Genomic DNA, 19499 nt, shown 5'->3' with positions numbered 1-19499 from the left:
ATTTGCCATCCTGTTGACCTTTAAACTATTTAACAGTAGTAGAGAGGAATCTGAAAGCTTTATTGCCACAGTTTTTATGGTGCTACTCTTAATATTATTCCATCTGTAGATCATTCCTGAAGATTTCTCTCTCTTCTCTGCCTCCAGAAGGTTTGTGCCAAAGGGATGCGGTACAATTCCCATTCACAAAACCCCTCTCGTCCAGCTTTAATGGCAGCCCTAGCCCTGCCAAGAAAGCTCTTTAGAAACTTGGGAGCTTACTTGGCCTTTATTAAAGACATTTGTCACGTGCAGCCTGGCATGTTTTCGTTCAAGATCATCTGTAGATTTTGCGTATCCAAAGCAGTTTCTCCCCCACCACTGTTTAACTCACGAAGAAGATTCCTCAATCTCCAAAATATCAGTCACGTGACAGGGAAAAGTGACAGGAAGGTGATAGGGACTGGCCAGGCTCCTGTGCCTTGGGACATGTTCATGGAGCTAAGCTGAGTGACACCACCGGAGGACATCAGTGAAAATATGCCAAGGAACCACCGTTGAGGTTCTGATCATTTATACTTCAATAGATGGATAGATCAATGGATCCTTTGAGGGCTATCAAACTTTTCCAGAGTCGGGACCATCTCTTAATAAAAAGATTGTCTTGTTGACCCCTCCCATCTCCTGTTTCTCCCACGTTGACTGGTTGTACCTTCCTTCCCATCCCCACCTTGCCTGTCCCCTGCCTCCCCCACCTGGTTTGGTCCCACATCCCCTCCAGTCCCCACATCACCCATCCTTGCCTCCCCTCCAGTCCCCACATCACCCATCCTTGCCTCCCCTCCAGTCCCCACATCACCCATCCTTGCCTCCCCTCCAGTCCCCACATCTTCCATCCTTGCCTCCCCTCCTGTTCCCCTTCACACGACTCTTCCATCCCTACCCATTCCCCATCACCCGCCCTTCCCACTCATGACTACACAAACCCCGTCCACTGATTCACAGTCTTAACGCAACCCTGTGGCACGGGCCACTCCAGATATTGCTTCCATGGCCAAATAACATCAGGAATGGATTGTGTGTTTTTTAGTGTCTGGTAAATGTCAATTAGCAGATGGAAGGCAGGGGGAGGAATCAGTGCCACGTGACCAGGCCCCGGACAGAGCTCCACAAGCCAGTCTGAGTATCAGGGTATTAGGTAACTGCCAGCCACAGAGCCCTCACCTCTGTAGCATATGGAGATATACAGGGAACACTGCGCCCACCACTGAAATTCAACCAGCTCTGGGCAGTGCTTGGAGTGGTCACGATGGTAGTTCTTCTGCAAGCTCTATTGGACTGTGTCTGCAGGAGTCTCAGCCCCGCGTGGCTGTTTTATGTTTTAACCCCCAGAAACTATGGGGACTGTTTTCCCCCAGCTCTACTCATGACCTAATTCAGTTCTGAACAACAGTCTGCAACAGCCCCAAGTCGAAGGCACTGAGGTTTCAGGGCTGACCCTGGGCGTGCGGGGCCTCAAACTGGTCGAGAAAGGGTCAGATTGTCAGTTGCTGGGAGGGGGTGTTTGGCCATGAAGATTCACCTCCCCCCTCCAGAGCAATTGCCATTGGACGGGGAATTGCCTCCTGCTGCCAAACAGAAGCAAAGTGATGCTGGCCTGCCAGTTGCCAAGCCTGTGCCGGATACCTCAATGCATAATAACAGTTTCTATTTTATAGCATGTTTCATGTCTCCCACACATCCCCTTTCTAGACTTATATCCAGGAATCACTTTGCCCAACAATGAAATGCAGCCACTGCTGGGGATTAAGACAGCAGCTGTTTAATAGCCATGCAGAAACACCATTCAAAAATTTAGGACAGGAAGTGAAGAAGAATACTAGGTTTGACTAGACACTAGGGGTTAATCCCCTTAATCTTATAAAAAACCCTGTGGGACCTTTCTTCAACAACCACAACTTGTTAGGCCTCTCTGTTTTATCGTATGTTTCAACATTACTGTATAAAACCATGCTGGAGTTGACTGAGGGAGAAAGTCATCAACCATGGTACTAAGCCACCATCCATAGTACCAAAGCCCCTCGTAGCCCCCTGTGTGTTAGTTGGTGGTCTCCCATCCGAATACAGAACCCACCCACGCCACTTAACTTGCAGGATCAAGGGTTGGGTTGGGTTGGGGGGGAGCACAGCGAAGCAGCAGGCCTGATCCGATCTCCTCTGCTTGCAGTAATCTCATCACTTTAGAGTACTGTTTGTTTGGGGGTTGCTGGTTTTTTGACTTGCCTCTAGAAGTGCTTAGAACCAACAAAAGAAACTTTAAATCCTGGGGATGAGGCAGGAAAATGAATTTAGGGCGAGCTGAAGGCCGCTCCCAAGGGCAACTCAGAACACTAGCACGAGCCGCACTCTTGACCTAAAAGCCTCTGTCTATTTAGAAAGGAACCACACTCGTTTGACCATGCGAGGGCACAATCTCCTTATTTTTGGGATTCCTGGCTCCTCTACAATGGCTATTGTTCGATGCTTCTCACATTGCTTCACTCGCAGTAGTCAGTGCAAGAGAATGTGTGTAACCGCAGCAAGCCCTGGGAGGCAGCAGGGGAGGGACACTGGACAGCAATGGGAGTGGGTCAGCTGGGGGAATAGCTTGTGACCCGAGCCTTGGCTGTATGGGTGGATGAGGGGAGAGGACTTTGTTCCAGCAGAAGGTGCAGTGACCCACACCAGACTCAAAACTGGTCGTGGTTATGCAGAAGGCAGGAAATGACAGGGAGGAAAAAAGCTGACCCAGACATGTTCACTCCAAGCCCCGGCTGAATGGGACACAGCTGTGATCAAATAAAGTCCAGGTTTTTAAGGTTGATTCACTGTGGGGAAGGATGGTCTTGCAGTTAAGGAACTGGCTTGGCCTTGTGAAAACCAGGGTTCAAGTCCTTGCTGTGCTACAAACTCCCTGCATGACTTTAGCACAGGCTGTTTAATCTCTTGGTACCTCTGTAAAATGGGGATAATGGTATTTCCTTGCTTATCTGCTCTGTGGGGCTGTCTGTCTCTGAGTGTTGGGGCCTCTAGCTGCAATGTGTCAGGGCAATAATAGAGAAGATTGCAGTTTGATCCTTTGGTCGCAGCTTCCTTGCCTTCCCCACTCGCTGCCCAGCAGCCCTGGAAAGGCCAGCTCTAGGGCTGAGAGAGGAATTTGGTCTCTTAATCACTCAAACGCCATGGTGGTAGATGACCAACTCATTTGACAAAGGTGCCTTCAAGCAGCAGTGAACTTTGGGTGTTCTCAGCATGGTGTGTGTTGGGGGAGAGGGGTCAGGACATGAGCTAGAGGTGAAGGTTTCCATGGCCCACTTGAGCCATCTGCTCATTCCCTGAGCAGTATTCACTTATGTCTTCACTCATTTAGCACCTGCTTTCTCCTTCTCCATTTGCTGCTGGCGTGAGCCATCCCCGCCGCTGTTTCTGCCATATGGGATAGCCTCACTGCCTCATCATCCTCTGCTGGTGGCAGAGCACGGCTTTTCATCTTCCCCTCGGACTAGGCCTCTGAATAGCTTTCCCTTTCTGAAATTATTTAGCTCAGCTGTTGCCCTATTTAACTCAGCATTGGATGCAGCTTTCACGAAAGATGCTAGACAAAAGAAAGTCATATTTTATTGTCCTCAGCACTCTACATTATGCTGTTTTTTTATGATGGCTTTGCTGTCCTGTGATGGGACAGAAGGGAATGGGTAGCATATGATTGGGGGCACAAGATTGGGAGTTAGGAGATTTGGGGTCCTCTGTCTGCTCAGGGGCAACTCAAAATGTCTTTGCCTCAGTTTCTCTGAATGGTAATGACGATAATCTCCTAGCTCACTGATGGAGATTGTGAAGCTGCATTCCTGGTTATTTTCAAAGCACTTTGAAAGCCAAAGGAAATCCAGTGGCTGGAAGATGAGGTTACACAAATTCAGACCGGAAATGAGGTGCACATTTTTAACAGGGAGGGTAACTAGCGATTGAAACGGCTTCCTGAGAGAACCCAGTAGATTGCCCATCACTGGACACCTGTGCATCAGAACTGGATGCCTTTCTAGATGATATGCATTTGTTCAAGTGTCAATTATAGGGTTTAATGTAGGAATCATAGGCGCCGATTCCATGGTGGGTACTGAGCACCCTCTAACAGCTCCTCCCCTTCAGCCCTCCCGCCCGCCAGCTGCCCTGCTGATCAGCGCCTCCCACCCGCCGTGGATCAGCTGTTTAGTGGCATGCAGGAGACTCTGGGGAGAAGAGGGAGGAGCGAGGATGGGGCGTGTTCGGGGGAGGGGGTGGAATGGGGAGGGAAGAAGCAGGGTGGGAGGGGAGCGGGAAGAGGACGGGTGGGAAGAGGTGGAGCGGGGGCAGGCCCTGGGGTGGAGCAGGGGTCAAGTACCCCTGTCCCCGGGAAAGGACAAAGTCGGTGCCTGTGGTAAGAATCACGGGATGGGATTCTTTGGCCTGCGTTATGTAGGAGATCAGACTCGACAATCGTAATGACTTTTTAATCTATGAACCTTTGCTGGAAGGGTGCTATCAAAGTACAAAGCGCTGTTATTTTCATAGGCGCCATCATACCCAGTTAGACCAGCGACCCCAGTTACGGCTAGTATCACAGGCAGCAGCCAACACCAGAACAGCATATTGTCGCCTTTTTTAATATGGGTGAATCAAGAACAAGGGCCCACGAACATCAGGAAAAAAATCAAGGAAAACTTCTCAGCTTTTCCACTGTACCTGTGGAGTTATGTCCCTGGGAACAGAACTATTAAATGTGAATGAGGTTTTGTGCCTGAAAGGATGCTTTGCACATCTTCTTTAGCAGCATCGCCCATTCTCCGTAAGGATGAGTCCCCGGGGGTCTCAGGCGTGTTTGTTGGTTGGTGGCACTTGGAGCGCCTCAGAGGTGAAGCGTAGGAAAGGTCAGGAAGGACGGGAACAGTGACTCAGGCCGGGGGGCTAGGAAAGGGCGCAAGGGAAGCCACTGCTTTTCCAGCTGAAAACCTGCCACTGATTCAGCATGATTCAATGGCAGAATGAATCCCAGGCACTTTGTATTGTTGTTGACATTTACTTAGCGGGAGGGTTGACTGGCAGATTTAATAGGGCTGGGATGCTTCATGTCTAAGTCCAAATGACTAAAGTGCAATATTAAAAAGGATTGAAATGGAAGCCTTGGCAGATTACTCATTGGCTATTGCCTCAAGAAGCCATGTGGTGAACCAAAAATATGCTGTATGAATGGCCCAGCTCTTTTAAGGAATGCATCGGTTTAGCAGAGACGGGATGTGCTGCTAAATTTGAGAACCAGCCCCGTTTTGGCTGCCCAGAAATACTGGTCCCTTGCAAGGCTGCAGGGTTAGCTAGCAAACGTCACTCTGCCTGCTTCATAAATGGCAGGCTGTACAAGTAACACCTCAGCTGTGCAAAGAGCTTTCTGCCACACAGGATTCTGGCAGGATTTCTCTGTACCCAATGCTCACTCTCTCCTTGACCTTGGCACGCTCCTGTTATTGCCACACAGCAGAGGAGAGCCAGGCTTACTTGTTTTGCAAGCATCTATCTCCTCCCCACGCCAGGCGTTCTCCTACAGTCAGCCGGGGTTTGACACATTGTGCTTGAACTCATATCCACCAGCCAGATAGCAGCATCAGTTTGCTTTATGGAGCTGCCAATTTATGGCCACAGACACCATAGAACGCTTATCCAGTGTGCCAAGCCCTCCCACCCCATCCGTCAGGTGCTGTGTGTCTGCACTGCAGACTTCAGCACATTGCTCCTTTAAAAGAGAAACTTCCCTACATTCATAGATTTCCTAGCTTCCAAGGCCAGAAGGGAACAGTGTGATCATCTGACCCCCTGTATCACACAGGCCAGAGAACTTCCCCAAAGTAATTCCTAAAGCAGAGCTTTTAGAGAAACATCTCATCTTGATTTAAACATGGTCAGTGAGGGAGAATCTACCACGACTCTTGCCTAAATTGTTCCAGTGGTTAAAATTACTCGCACTGTTAAAAACGAAGGCCTTATTTCCAATCTGAATTTGTCTAGCCACAGGTTCCAGCCACGGGCCTGTGTTAGACCTTTCTCTGCTAGGTCGAGAACCCCATTGTTAAATATTTGTCCTCTTTTAGGTAATTATAGATTGTGATAAAATCACCCCTTTACCTTCTCTTTGTTAGACTCAAGGAGCTCCATCTCTTCAGCTTATCTCTATAACACAGGTTTTCTAATCCTTTAATCCTTCTTGTTAGGGCTCTTCTCGGGACCCTCTCCAATTTATCAATATCCTTCTTGAATTGCGGGCACCAGACCTAGACACAAGATTACAGCAGAGGTCACACCAGTGCCAAATACCAATATAAAATACCCCTCTGCTCCTACTCGAGATTCCCCTGTTTATACGTTCCAAGACTGCATGAGCCCGTTCAGCCACAGCATCAATCTGGGAGCTGCTGATTACCGACCATGACCCCCAAATCTTTTTCAGAGTCACTACTTCCCAGGATAGAGCCCCCCCCCCCCACCAATCCTGTTAGCATGGCCTGCATTCTTTATTCCTAGAAGTATACCTTCACGTTTAGCCATATTAAAACACACATGGTTTGCCTGTGCCCAGAAAAGGAAGGAAGAGAAAAAGAACCACTGTTATCTTAAGTAATGCAGGAAGAGTTAGCAATCAGGGCCTGCAGAAGAGCCAGTCTCTGGGCAACCTAACAAGTGCAGCTGGCCTGTAGTCGGCTGCCTGCTTGGCTACCCCGCCTGACTGGTGGGAAGGGTCAGCCCACTCACGGCCAGCTACAGCAGCATTTCAGCAGCTGCACAAATCATTTGCCCACAGCTGCAATAGCTCCAGCCTTGTTCCCAACCCTGTTCTTGCCTGCCATCACTCCAGGTAGCCCGGCTCTGACCCTCGGCTCTGATTCCTGACTCCGGCTGTGATCATTAGCTCTGGCATCTGGCCTCTGACCCCGGCTCCAGCCCTGGGCCCCTATTCCTGGCCACCAATGGCTGCTCTAACCACTCAGCTTGACTGCCCACATCCCAGTCTCTGACAGGCAGATGCTCAAATCCTGGGGTGGTAAGGAATAGATAGATATGGGAATAGAGGGAGAGATGGGTACATAAGGGGATAAAAAGATGGATGGATGCTTTCAGTTGGGGATAGAGAGAGATTCCAGACCGCACCCATCCCAGACTAGCATCCTAACCACAGGACTCATACACCATTAGTCCACGTGCTGTTCCACCTACCCAGGCTCATGTGCATGAAACACACTGTACTTCTAGTACATGGCGCGACCAGTTAGTGGGGGCGCATTCCTGTCCCACAAGAGAGAGACGCCAGGGACGCCTGCTGTGAGGTCTGATCCATGCACCAGTGCCGCCCACCAGCAGAGGCCTTTTGCTTGCAGGGCACACAGGTGAGGATTTCGAGGTTGCAGCATGCACTCCTCAGTGCACTGGCTGCAGTCGGCCAGCAGGAGCAGAAGACAGCCCAGTCTCCAGGGTAGCTAATACCACCAGCCCCACTGCGTATCCCCTTTTCCTTGCACTCAGTACCAGGATTGCAGCTGCCCTTTGGGAAGGTGCATGATGGGAGTAGGGAAGCCCCTTTTGCCTCCCCTCACCCTTAGATTCTGCTCAGAACCTGCCACAACCTGGCCTGAAATCAACAACAACAACAATATGTTTAGACAGTGGAGGTCTGTAGTGTCGAGTGTCCGTGTCTAAGAGCTCCACGGGGTCACTACTGATCCTGTGCAGCCAGGTTAATCACGGGCGACTGTGTGGACACCGCCAGTCTGTGACTGCGGAGGGTCCCCTTCTGACCTCATGTCCGATCTTCAGAGCTCAGTGTGTGGGGACTTTGTCTCCGAGGAGGGCAACATGACCAAAAGGCCGGCCAGTGGTGACTTCAGTTCTCTTGAGGCCAGTTCTCATAGGCTTTAAGGCCAGAAGGGACCACCATGATCATCTAGTCTGACCTACTATGCGCTGCAGACCACAGAACCTCACCCACCCACTCCTGTAATTTGCCCTTAACCTCTGGCTGAGTTACTGGAGTCCTTAAATCTGGATATAAAGAATTCAAGTTACAGAGAATCCACCATTTACTCTACTTTAAACCAGCCAGTGACCCATGTTCCACACTGCAGAAGAAGGTAAAAATGCCCTGGGGTCTCTGCCTATTTTTTGCCTCTGTTTTCACTAACAAGGTCAGCTCCCAGACTGCTGCGCTGGGCATCACAAAATGCGGAAGAGATGGCCAGCCCTCTGTGGAGATAGAGGCGGTTAGGGACTATTTAGAAAAGCTGGACGTGCACAAGTCCATGGGGCCGGACGAGTTGCATCCGAGAGTGCTGAAGGAATTGGCGGCTGTGATTGCAGAGCCACTGGCCATTATCTTTGAAAACTCGTGGCGAACCGGGGAAGTCCCGGATGACTGGAAAAAGACTAATGTAGTGCCAATCTTTAAAAAAGGGAAGAAGGAAGATCCTGGGAACTACAGGCCAGTCAGCCTCACCTCAGTCCCTGGAAAAATCATGGAGCAGGTCCTCAAAGAATCAATCCTGAAGCACTTGCATGAGAGGAAAGTGATCAGGAACAGCCAGCATGGATTCACCAAGGGAAGGTCATGCCTGACTAATCTAATTGCCTTTTATGATGAGATTACTGGTTCTGTGGATGAAGGGAAAGCAGTGGATGTATTGTTTCTTGACTTTAGCAAAGCTTTTGACACGGTCTCCCACAGCATTCTTGTCAGCAAGTTAAAGAAGTATGGGCTGGATGAATGCACTATAAGGTGGGTAGAAAGCTGGCTAGATTGTCGGGCTCAATGGGTAGTGATCAATGGCTCCATGTCTAGTTGGCAGCCGGTATCAAGTGGAGTGCCCCAAGGGTCGGTCCTGGGGCCGGTTTTATTCAATATCTTCATAAATGATCTGGAGGATGGTGTGGATTGCACTCTCAGCAAATTTGCGGATGATACTAAACTGGGAGGAGTGGTAGATACGCTGGAGGGGAGGGATAGGATACAGAAGGACCTAGACCAATTGGAAGATTGGGCCAAAAGGAATCTGATGAGGTTCAATAAGGATAAGTGCAGGGTCCTGCACTTAGGATGGAAGAACCCAATGCACAGCTACAGACTAGGGACCGAATGGCTAGGCAGCAGTTCTGCGGAAAAGGACCTAGGGGTGACAGTGGACGAGAAGCTGGATATGAGTCAGCAGTGTGCCCTTGTTGCCAAGAAGGCCAATGGCATTTTGGGATGTATAAGTAGGGGCATAGCGAGCAGATCGAGGGACGTGATCGTTCCCCTCTATTCGACATTGGTGAGGCCTCATCTGGAGTACTGTGTCCAGTTTTGGGCCCCACACTTCAAGAAGGATGTGGATAAATTGGAGAGAGTCCAGCGAAGGGCAACAAAAATGATTAGGGGACTGGAACACATGAGTTATGAGGAGAGGCTGAGGGAGCTGGGATTGTTTAGCCTGCAGAAGAGAAGAATGAGGGGGGATTTGATAGCTGCTTTCAACTACCTGAAAGGGGGTTCCAAAGAGGATGGCTCTAGACTGTTCTCAATGGTAGCAGATGACAGAATGAGGAGTAATGGTCTCAAGTTGCAGTGGGGGAGGTTTAGATTGGATATTAGGAAAAACTTTTTCACTAAGAGGGTGGTGAAACACTGGAATGCGTTACCTAGGGAGGTGGTAGAATCTCCTTCCTTAGAGGTTTTTAAGGTCAGGCTTGAGAAAGCCCTGGCTGGGATGATTTAACTGGGAATTGGTCCTGCTTTGAGCAGGGGGTTGGACTAGATGACCTTCTGGGGTCCCTTCCAACCCTGATATTCTATGATTCTATGATTCTATCTGAGCTGGGGAAAAATTCCTTCCCATCCCTATGTAGGGTGATCAGTTACACCCTGAGCCAGGTGTCTGAGTTTCACCAGCCAGACATCTGGGTAAGAATTTTATGTAGTAACTCAGAGCCCTCCACATCTACTGTCCCATCTCCAACCATTGTAGATATTGGCTAAAAGCAGTCATGGATGGGCCATATGCCACTGTAGGTAATCTCATCATACCATCCCCTCCATTCAGGACCTCCACTCCTCTGATAGTTAGAAATCTTTGTCTAAGTTCAAGCCTAAATTTATTGATGGCCAGTTTATGTCCATTTGTTCTTGTGCCAAATTGGCTCTTAGCTGAAACAACTCCTCTCCCTCCCTGATGTTTATCCCTTGGATGTATTTATAAGAGCAGTCATATCTCCCCCGAGCCTTCGTTTGGTTAGGCTAAACTAGCCAAGCTCCTTAAATATCCTCTCATAAGGCAAGTTTTCCATTCCTCTGATCTCCTAATAGCCCTTCTCTGCACCTGTTCCAGTTTGAATTAATCTTTCTTAAACATGGGAGACCAGAACTGCACACAATATTCCAGATGAGGTCTCACCAGTGCCTTATATAATGGTACTAACACTTCCCTGTCTCTGCTGGAAATACCTCACCTGAGGCATCCTAAAATTGCATTCGCCTTTTTCATGGCCGCATCACATTGGCATCCTGTGGTCAACCAATACACCCACATCTTTCTCCTCCTCTGTATCCAGTTGAAAGCAAAAATTCTTGTTGTTAGTCCCTAAATGCATGACCTTGCACGTTGCACTATTAAAGTTCACCCCATTTCTATTACTCCAGTTTTTCAAGGTCAACCAGACCTACTCGTAGGATATTCTGGTCGTCCTCCATATTGGCAATACCGCCCAACTTTGTGTCATCTGCAAATTTTACTGGCACGCTCCCATTTTTTGTGCCTAGGTCATTAATGAGGATGTTAAATAAGATTGTTCCCAAGACCGATCCTTGAGGAACTCCACTAGTAACCTCCCTCCAGCCTGATAGTTCACCTTTCAGTATGACCTGTTGTAGTCTCTCCTTTAACCAGTTCATTACCAACCGATTCTCATATTAATCCCCATTTTATCCAATTTAACTAATAATTTCTCATGTGGAACTGTATCAGATGCCTTACTGAAATCCATGTAGATTAGATCTACTACATTTCCTTTGTCTAGAAAATCAGTTATCATCTTGAAGAAAGAGATCAAGTTTGTCTGGCATGCTCTATCTTCTGTAAAACCATGTAGTATTTTACCTCAGTTACTGTTTACCTCTAGGTCCTTAACTACTTCCTCTTTCAAAAAAATGTCTAAAACCTGGCATACAACTGAGGTCAAACTAGTAGGCCTGTAGTTTCCTGGATCACTTTTTCCCCCCTCTCTTAAATATAGGTGCTATATTTGCAATTCTCCAGTCACAGGATACAACCCCTGAGTTTATGGATTCATTAACAATCCTTGCTCTTGGGCTTGCAAATTTCATGTGCCAGTTCCTTTTAATATTCTTGGATGGAGATTATTCGGCCCTGCAATTTGGTCCCATTAAGCCTTTTGCGTTTGACTTCCGCCTCAGATGTGATCATTTCTACTGCCATATCCTCATTCCCATTAGGCAACCTGCCACTACCCCTAAACTCCTAATTACCTGTATTAAAAACAGAGGCAAAGTATTTGTTTAGGTGTTGGGCCATGCCTAGATTATCTTTAATCTCCACCCCATCTTCAGTGTTTAGTGGTCTCATTTCTTCTTTCCTTGTTTTCTTATTATTTATATGGCTATAGAAACTTTTACTGTTGGTTTTAATTTCCTTTTCAAGGTCCAGCTCTGCTTGGCTTCTGGCAGTTCTCACTTTTCCCCCTACACTTTCTGACCTCCAAGAGATAGCTTTCGTTGCTGATCCAACCCTTCTTCCATTCCTTGTAGGCTCTCTTAATAACCTCATCCAGTTTGGTTTGCAACCCTTCCCTACACACATTTTTCTCTTGCTTGGGATGCAGGCTTCAGATAATTACTTTAAATCAAAGTTGCAGAAATTCCAAGCCTCCTCCACATTCAGATCCATGAGTTCATCAGTCCAGTCCACTAGCTAATTCCCTTAATTTTGTAAAGTTTGCCCTTTTGAAATCAAGGACCCTAGTTGCAGACCTATTTTTGTTTATTCTTCCATTTAGTTTAAACTGAATTAACTCATGATCAGTCAAACCAAGATTGTCCTCTACAAGCAGTTCTTCAGTGGGATCCTGGCTATTTCCCAATACAAAATCTAAAATGGTTTTGTTGGTTCAGTGACTATTTGGTGAAGAAATCGGTTGGCTCTCCAGGAATATCTGGGCCCTACTATTATTAGTAGCACTTGTCCTCCAATCGATATCTGGGATTAAAGTCTGCCCTAACCATACAATTCTCAGTAGTGTTTATTTCATTAACCATATTGAAGGTCTCGACTCATAGCCGAATTGGATGGTGGGGTTCTGTAGCAGACCCCAAGCACTATCCCTGTGGAGTCTCTGTTACCATTCTTCAAAACAATTTTGATCCAAACAGATTCCATTGTATCCGTTCCATCACTTCTAATGTCTTTACAGTCTACCTCACCATTAATATACAGTGTGACTGCTCCACCTTTACTGCTGTCTTTGCTGAACAGCATATACCCTTCAGTACCTGAATTCCAGCCATGACTGCTATTCCACTATCCCTGTATAATGACAGGTTTCAGAGTAACAGCCGTGTTAGTCTGTATTCGCAAAAAGAAAAGGAGTACTTGTGGCACCTTAGCGACTAACCAATTTATTTGAGCATGAGCTTTCGTGAGCTACAGCTCACTTCATCGGACGCACACCATGGAAACTGCAGCAGACTTTATATACACACAGAGATCATGAAACAATACCTCCTCCCACCCCACTTATAAGCTATTACCAGCAGGACAGTGGGGTGGGAGGAGGTATTGTTTCATGATCTCTGTGTATATATAAAGTCTGCTGCAGTTTCCATGGTATGCATCCGATGAAGTGAGCTGTAGCTCACGAAAGCTCATGCTCAAATAAATTGGTTAGTCTCTAAGGTGCCACAAGTACTCCTTTTCTTTTTACTATCCCTGTAGTATCTGGTTTCTCATCTTACGCCAGGAATTCTAGCTCCTGCACATTGTCACCCAGGCTCCTTGCATTGCTATACAGACATCTGAGTTGTTTCTTCTTGGCTTTGCTCGGATTCCTCGCCTGATTAGACACAATCATTTTACCACAGCATTGCCTTCCTGGCTGTTACTGTCACTGGTATTAGCACTGTCTATCCTCTTGTTGTCTGTTCTCCTACCCTGTGGTTCCTTTCTCCAGTGCTGTAGCATCTTTCGCTTGATTTGCTCAATATTAGAAGCAGGTGCAGAGATTAACTAGCAACTCCCAACTGTCTCCCATTTCAATGACACGTCCCTACTACTGATAAATCAAACCCCCTTATACCCAGTAGTTGGCTCTGGCAATGCATATGACATACCACCAGCCTCCTGGTGTCTTGTTTAAGCAATGTCCGTGTTTCAAATCCATACAATTTGATGACCGTTTATTGCCTAGATAGATGAAGACAATCTCACGGCTACATTCACTGGTGATGTGCCCAGAAGTGTAAATTTGGTCTGCTTATAGCCACTCAGATGATGGGTAAGGGTAGGTCTACACTGAGATAAAATATACACCAAGAACTCAGACAAATCAGTAAGCTTTATTTTACCCTCTCTTAATTCCTGGGGATAGTTTTGGTATTTTTTTTTATTCTCTGCATTACAGTAGAACATGGAGGCCAGAACCAGGAACAGGTCTCTATTGTACCCTAAAGATTTTATAATCTAAGTAGACAAGATGGACAAAGAGCTGGAGAATGCAAGTGTTCTTATCCCCTTTTACTGAGAGACACAGCCATTAAGTGACTTGCCCAGGATCATATAAAGAATCTATGGCAGAGCAAGGGAGTGAATGCCACTTTCCTGAATCCTAGAGCCAGTGCCTTAACCACATGGCCACCCTCTCCGTCCCCATGTGAGTGGCACCAATTTAAATTTTCTGATGCTCAGACTCACTGGGCCAGCTGCATCAGAAGGGGGCTGGAGAGACAAGGGGTGAGGCAATCTCTTTTATTGGACCAACTTCTGTTGGTGAGAGAGACAAGCTTTCGAGCCCCTCCGAGCTCTTCTTCAGGTCCCATAGAAGATATTACTTAACCCACCTTGTCTTTGATATCCTGGGACCGACAGTTACCACTACACGGCATATACGAAGGGGATTGTAAGTCACACAGTGGCAAGTGAGCGGGAATCTAAGTGAGTCCACAGAGGGTCTGCAATGTGCATGGGGCTGGGTCTCGAGGAAGGTCAGACTCCCTCTAGACTGAGTGAGGCCATGTCTCCACTAGAACGGCTTCTGTAGCACTTGTGTAGACGCCCGCTCTGTGTAGACAGGAGGAGCACTTGTGTAGACAGGAGGGGTTCTCCCTTCACTGTAGATAACCCACCTCCCTGAAAGGCGCTAGCAAGGTTGGAGGAAGAATTTTTCCGCTGACCTAGTGCTGTCTACACTGGGGGTTAGGTCGGCTTAACGACGCTGCTCCGGGGGGGTGGATTTTTCACCCCCCCCCCCAGCAACATAGCTGGGTTGACCTATGTTTTTAGTGTAAGCATGGCCTTAGACACATCTCAGCATCTGGTCCTTTATCGTGACACCCAGAGTCAGGGTGTAGAAGTCATCAGTAGTCACACTGCCCAGCTTGTTAAATCACCAGGCTTGCCTTCCGTGAGCCCTCACTATAGCACACTGTCTTCAGTGGGGGTTCAGCTGGCGTGTGTGTGTGTTTGTGGGGGGGCAGCTATGGCACTGCATCTGGATCCCTACATCTGGGTCCCCTGAATACAGCGTACTTGCTAATCATGGCAATATAGCCCCTTCTAATCGGTCCCCTTCAGTTGGACCAGTCCATAAATTCGTAACCTAAACTGAGCCTATCAGCCCTCTCGGGCTTCCAGTCATCCTTTTGTCTCCTTGTCGGTTTCTCAGAGGCAGCCTATTGCCCCTCTGCTAGCCCAGGCCTTCCTGCCTCCCTTTTCCTCTCTGTTCTCCTTCCTTTCTAGCTGAGCTTGTTTTTTTTATTGCATGTCATATTGGGGTGCATGTCTCCCCAATGGGCAGTTCTGGCAGCTGCACAAGGGTGTAATCCTCCTGATTGACCATTAGCTGGGAATCTCCTCTCCCTTCTGCCGATGCTCAGTATGAAGTTTGTAAATCCCACTGCATTAGCACCTAGAGGCTCCAAACAAGACCAGGGCCCCCGCTCCCGGTGGTAGATGCTCCCTATCTACCCATCTCCAGAGGAACGGGGCAGCTAGCAGGCTGGCTGCGTGGGGAAGTGGATAGCTAAGATGGGACAGCCATTTACAGAGAGGAGCCAGCACTAAGCCAGGCAGGTGACGCTCTTCATCTCCTGCACCAGGCTGCCCTTGGGCGAACATGGCCATGATGAGTTGAGGTTCGCATGGAGGCGATGGGATGAAAAGGGGCTGGGTTTGGGTTTCTATCTTATTGTGAGCTCCACTCTAATGGCCTCTAGCGTAAGGATTTAGCGCCAAAGACAGACCTGTACAATGCAAATACCTGACCCAAGCAAGATCGAGGCCCCATTGTGCTAACTGCTTTCTGTATGCAACAGCCCACACTCCAGACAGCTCTCGTCCAATCAGACAGGGGAAATAGCCCTTGCTTTGCAGATGGGGCACAGAGCAGTTGACTCTCACAGGTCACTCAGGGAGTCTGGGGCAGCAATCGGAAACAAACCCTAGGCTCGCATCTCAACCACAAGGCCAACCCTGCTCTCTGATCAGATACAACTACTTCCCCAGGCTGGATTGTTCTTGGGCCCCAAGTTATTACTAGTATCTCTTGTATTCCTGTACTTCTCAGAAGGCCCAACCATGGACCAAGATCCCATTGAGCCAGACACCGTACAACCACAGAACAAAAAGACAGTCCCTGCCACAAAGAACTTACAGTGAGGAGCAGGGTGTGAACAAGACTTCCTGGGTTGGAGGTCCCCCCTCCAAAAGGAGGTCCATCAGAATCCCTCATCACCTGTTCTTGGGGGTGTAATGCAGTTTGGCAAGTTTATCCCTCCCCTTTCTCTTTCCTCGTACTTGTCTCAGCGTTTTCTTTCTGTTAATTGGGAGTGGAGCGCTTCTGCTGGAGGGTAATGGGGGCAGGCCTTCTGCCAGGTTTCTGTGGTTTGGCTTGGCCTTCTTTTTGGGCTGGCTGGTTCTTCCTGTCAATGTTTGCTCTGGTTTTATTCTGGGGCGCGAAGGTGCCTATCAGCAGGCACCTTCCAAACGGGCTAGACAAATAAAAGAGGAGGCACTTGCAATAGGCAAGCCAAAATTATACCCCCCCCCATGAGAGTAGGGAAAAGGTGGCAAAGATCCTATAGGTAGGGCCTTAAAGAGGGGGCCTGAGGATGGCAAGAGACAGGCAGAAAGAGGGCCTGGCAGAAGTGTGTTTTAAATACAAAAACAAGAAGTTGCAGGATATTATTAGCGGAGGCATCTGGATAAAATTACAGCCGTACAGCATTAGAGAGAGAGGGAATAAAAAACCCTTTATTAGAACCACTGACAAGTCCGGCTCTGTCTGAAGGAAATGTAAGGAAGAAATACACCAATCAAGGGGTTATTTTTATTCCCAGATTGAGTTCGTTTCCCAAATGAAAGACTTTCTTCACCTCTTTTTTTTTTTTTTTCTATTCAAGTCCTGTGGAAAAATCCCCACGATCCCAACTTTATGAAACCCATAAAAAAAACTTGGAAATCTGTCCTGGCAGATGCCGGTGGGACTGGTGCTTAAGGCTTAAACTGATTGGTTCTGATAGATAGAGGGAGAGAAGGTGGGTAAGGCAGTGGGAAAAGCGCTCCACTTGGAAGTGTTCTCAAAGGCGTGTTACTCTGCTTAAAGGTCAGCGGGATGGAGTCATAGCGAGGGGAAAAAACACAGCAGTAGAGGAGTTTGCCTGTTGGCTGGAGCCATGGTTCCTGGTAGCGTCTGAGCAGACTTCCCTCCCCCCCCCCAAGAGGAGTGGAGGCTCCAGGGGAAACTCTTGGGCGTCCCAGAAGACGTGGGTTTTGTTTTTTAAATCTAATGCTGGGAGCCTAAGGAAGTGAGGTGTCCAGGTTCAATGGGAGCCGAGTGCCAAACTCTTCTGCCCGCAGGCTGCTCTGGAGAGCCAAGCCTGAACCCTCATGCTGGGGAAAGGGGCTGGAGGAAAAGTCCTGCAGCTCCCCTCAGCCCTACACTCCCACAGTACATGTGCCCGGACTCTCCCTCAGAGGGATAAGAGGCTCCATCCATCTAGGCACTTCAACGGCCTGCGTCCCTGTGGTGCCAGGACACTGCACACACAGTAGATTCCTCGTCTACAGCCCAAACCACACGGCCCTGCCCAAGTCGGTCTTCTCGCTGGGACTGATACCCAGCTGGCCAGCTATGCATGTGACTTTTGTGCTGGGATACCTGTCCCCTAGCAGCTGGGCTGAGATTATTAATGCACCAGAAAGAAAGTTTGCTCTCAAGTCTGAACTCTTCTTTCTATCCCCAGACACCCCCGTCAATCTACTACCTTCCACACAAAACCAAGAGCAATAGCGAAGTCCCTGGTGGGGACATGAAGGCTCTGGCTCTCTCCCTTTCTAGGGCAAATCAGCTTGGGGGAGGGATTTGGGTTCTGATGTTTTTAGATTGGATTCATTTCTTTCTTTCTGTTGGTTGCTTGGTTGGGGTTTACTGGGCGAAGATGGTGCCAGAGCTGGGAACGGCATTCCCATGATGGAAAGCCCTGCTGCTCTTAAGAGCACAATACCGCTGAGCCAACTTCTGCGTTCAGTTACACGCATGGAACCCACTCTAAGTTTGCTGGGGTGGCTTGAGTGGAACCGAGGGCAGAATACGGCCTGCTGAACACAGGATTCCTGCTACAATCATAAAACCACAGGGAGGGAGCTCCTGGATCATCAGGTTCACTGTCCTGCTACTACACGCAACGCCCACCATATAATCTCATTCATAATCATTGACATTAGTGACGGAAAAGTCCTATTAGATCTTGTCAGCACAGGAAATGCTTTGGATAGCCCTGGCTCAGTTCACACAGTTCTTTCCTCCCCCCAACCCTCCCCCGCCCCAGCATATGTTGTTATTGTTATTTATTATTTGTATTATGGAAGCACCTAGAGGAGACCAGGGCTCCATTGTGCTGGGCTCTGCATAGACAGTCCCTGCCCCCAGCAGCTTACAGTCTAAAGACACAAAGGGAAACAGAGTGGAAATGACTTACCCAAGATAACACAGCAAGTCAGTGGCAGAGTGAGCTCTGGAGCCCAGATAGTCTAACCAAGGTCCCTACCCAGCACTTCCCAATAGCAGTTACAGGGTGGATGCGGCTGGATACAATATATTGGTTGCACATCACTGACCGTTTCTAACCTGCATTGTCTTCTCTCTCACACACTCTCTCCTTTTCACCTGTGAAGGCCAGGCTAGGTCCTTGCTCTCGGACGGCTGGCTTCAATGCAAAGCATATCGACAGGCTTGGCAAAGCTGGAATTTTATTTTACTTTCATATATAATTATGATGGAAAATATCGAGGTTTATTTTTAAGCATTTTTTCCAATGTTTATTTCAGTTGAAATTGGCAGCTGTGGGAAATGAGGGGGATCAGACAGTCACCCCTTAATGACAGTAGATTTTGAGATTCAAAACCATGAAGCTACCTAACCATTAGAAACACAAATTGTCCACACCACAGGTCAAAATGCACAAAGTAAATCACCTCAAAACAAACTCTAATAAGTTCTCAAGCAGCAGAAATTTTTTTTTTTATTTGGCCCCCTCTGTAAATTTCAATCATCACCAATGGAAATATGTTTTGTCGGCTTGTGTGCACGTGGTGAAATCGATGTTTACTGGTATTTACTGGTAAAAGTCAAATCCTTCCAAGCCTGCATATAGAATATGTCCCTGGGAATAAAGTATAAGGAAACGGTGAACTCACTTCCTCCCGAGGACCAGCTCTCTGGCATTTATGCTCACGCGGTCCTGGGCACTGCATGGTGCTTATTACACAATCCGAGGCTTCCAAGAGACCTGCTGCCATAATGAAACAAAAATGCTAACCTAACCCCTCCTGTCTCCACTTATACAGTCAACGTGCCAGGCAGGCAAGCCGGATCTGATTAGACCGCGAAACCTCCCTGAGCTGTTCCAGTCACACCTCACATCTTCCAGCTAGAAACATTTCCTGTGAGGCTGTCTGAGAAGTTTTGTGTTAGGGAGAATTCCTGCTATGTTTCAGGAAAGACTAACTGGGCATTTCCTTCCTCGCTGAGTGTCAGACACCAGGGACTGGTTTACGTTTATCAGGGATATCGTAAAACCTCCTTGGGGACATTCATCCTGATGCAGAGGGCCTATTCTGAGGGTTTAGGTGTTGCAGAGGCTTTGTGCTGGACTTCTGCACGGGGTGGGACTTTCATCTAATTTGTGTCCTGAGTTTCATTCTGTG

This window comes from Lepidochelys kempii, chromosome 4 (genome assembly GCF_965140285.1).
Source record: "Lepidochelys kempii isolate rLepKem1 chromosome 4, rLepKem1.hap1, whole genome shotgun sequence".
Classification (NCBI taxonomy): Eukaryota; Metazoa; Chordata; order Testudines; family Cheloniidae; genus Lepidochelys; species Lepidochelys kempii.
Note: the sequence above shows the minus strand (reverse complement) of the source record.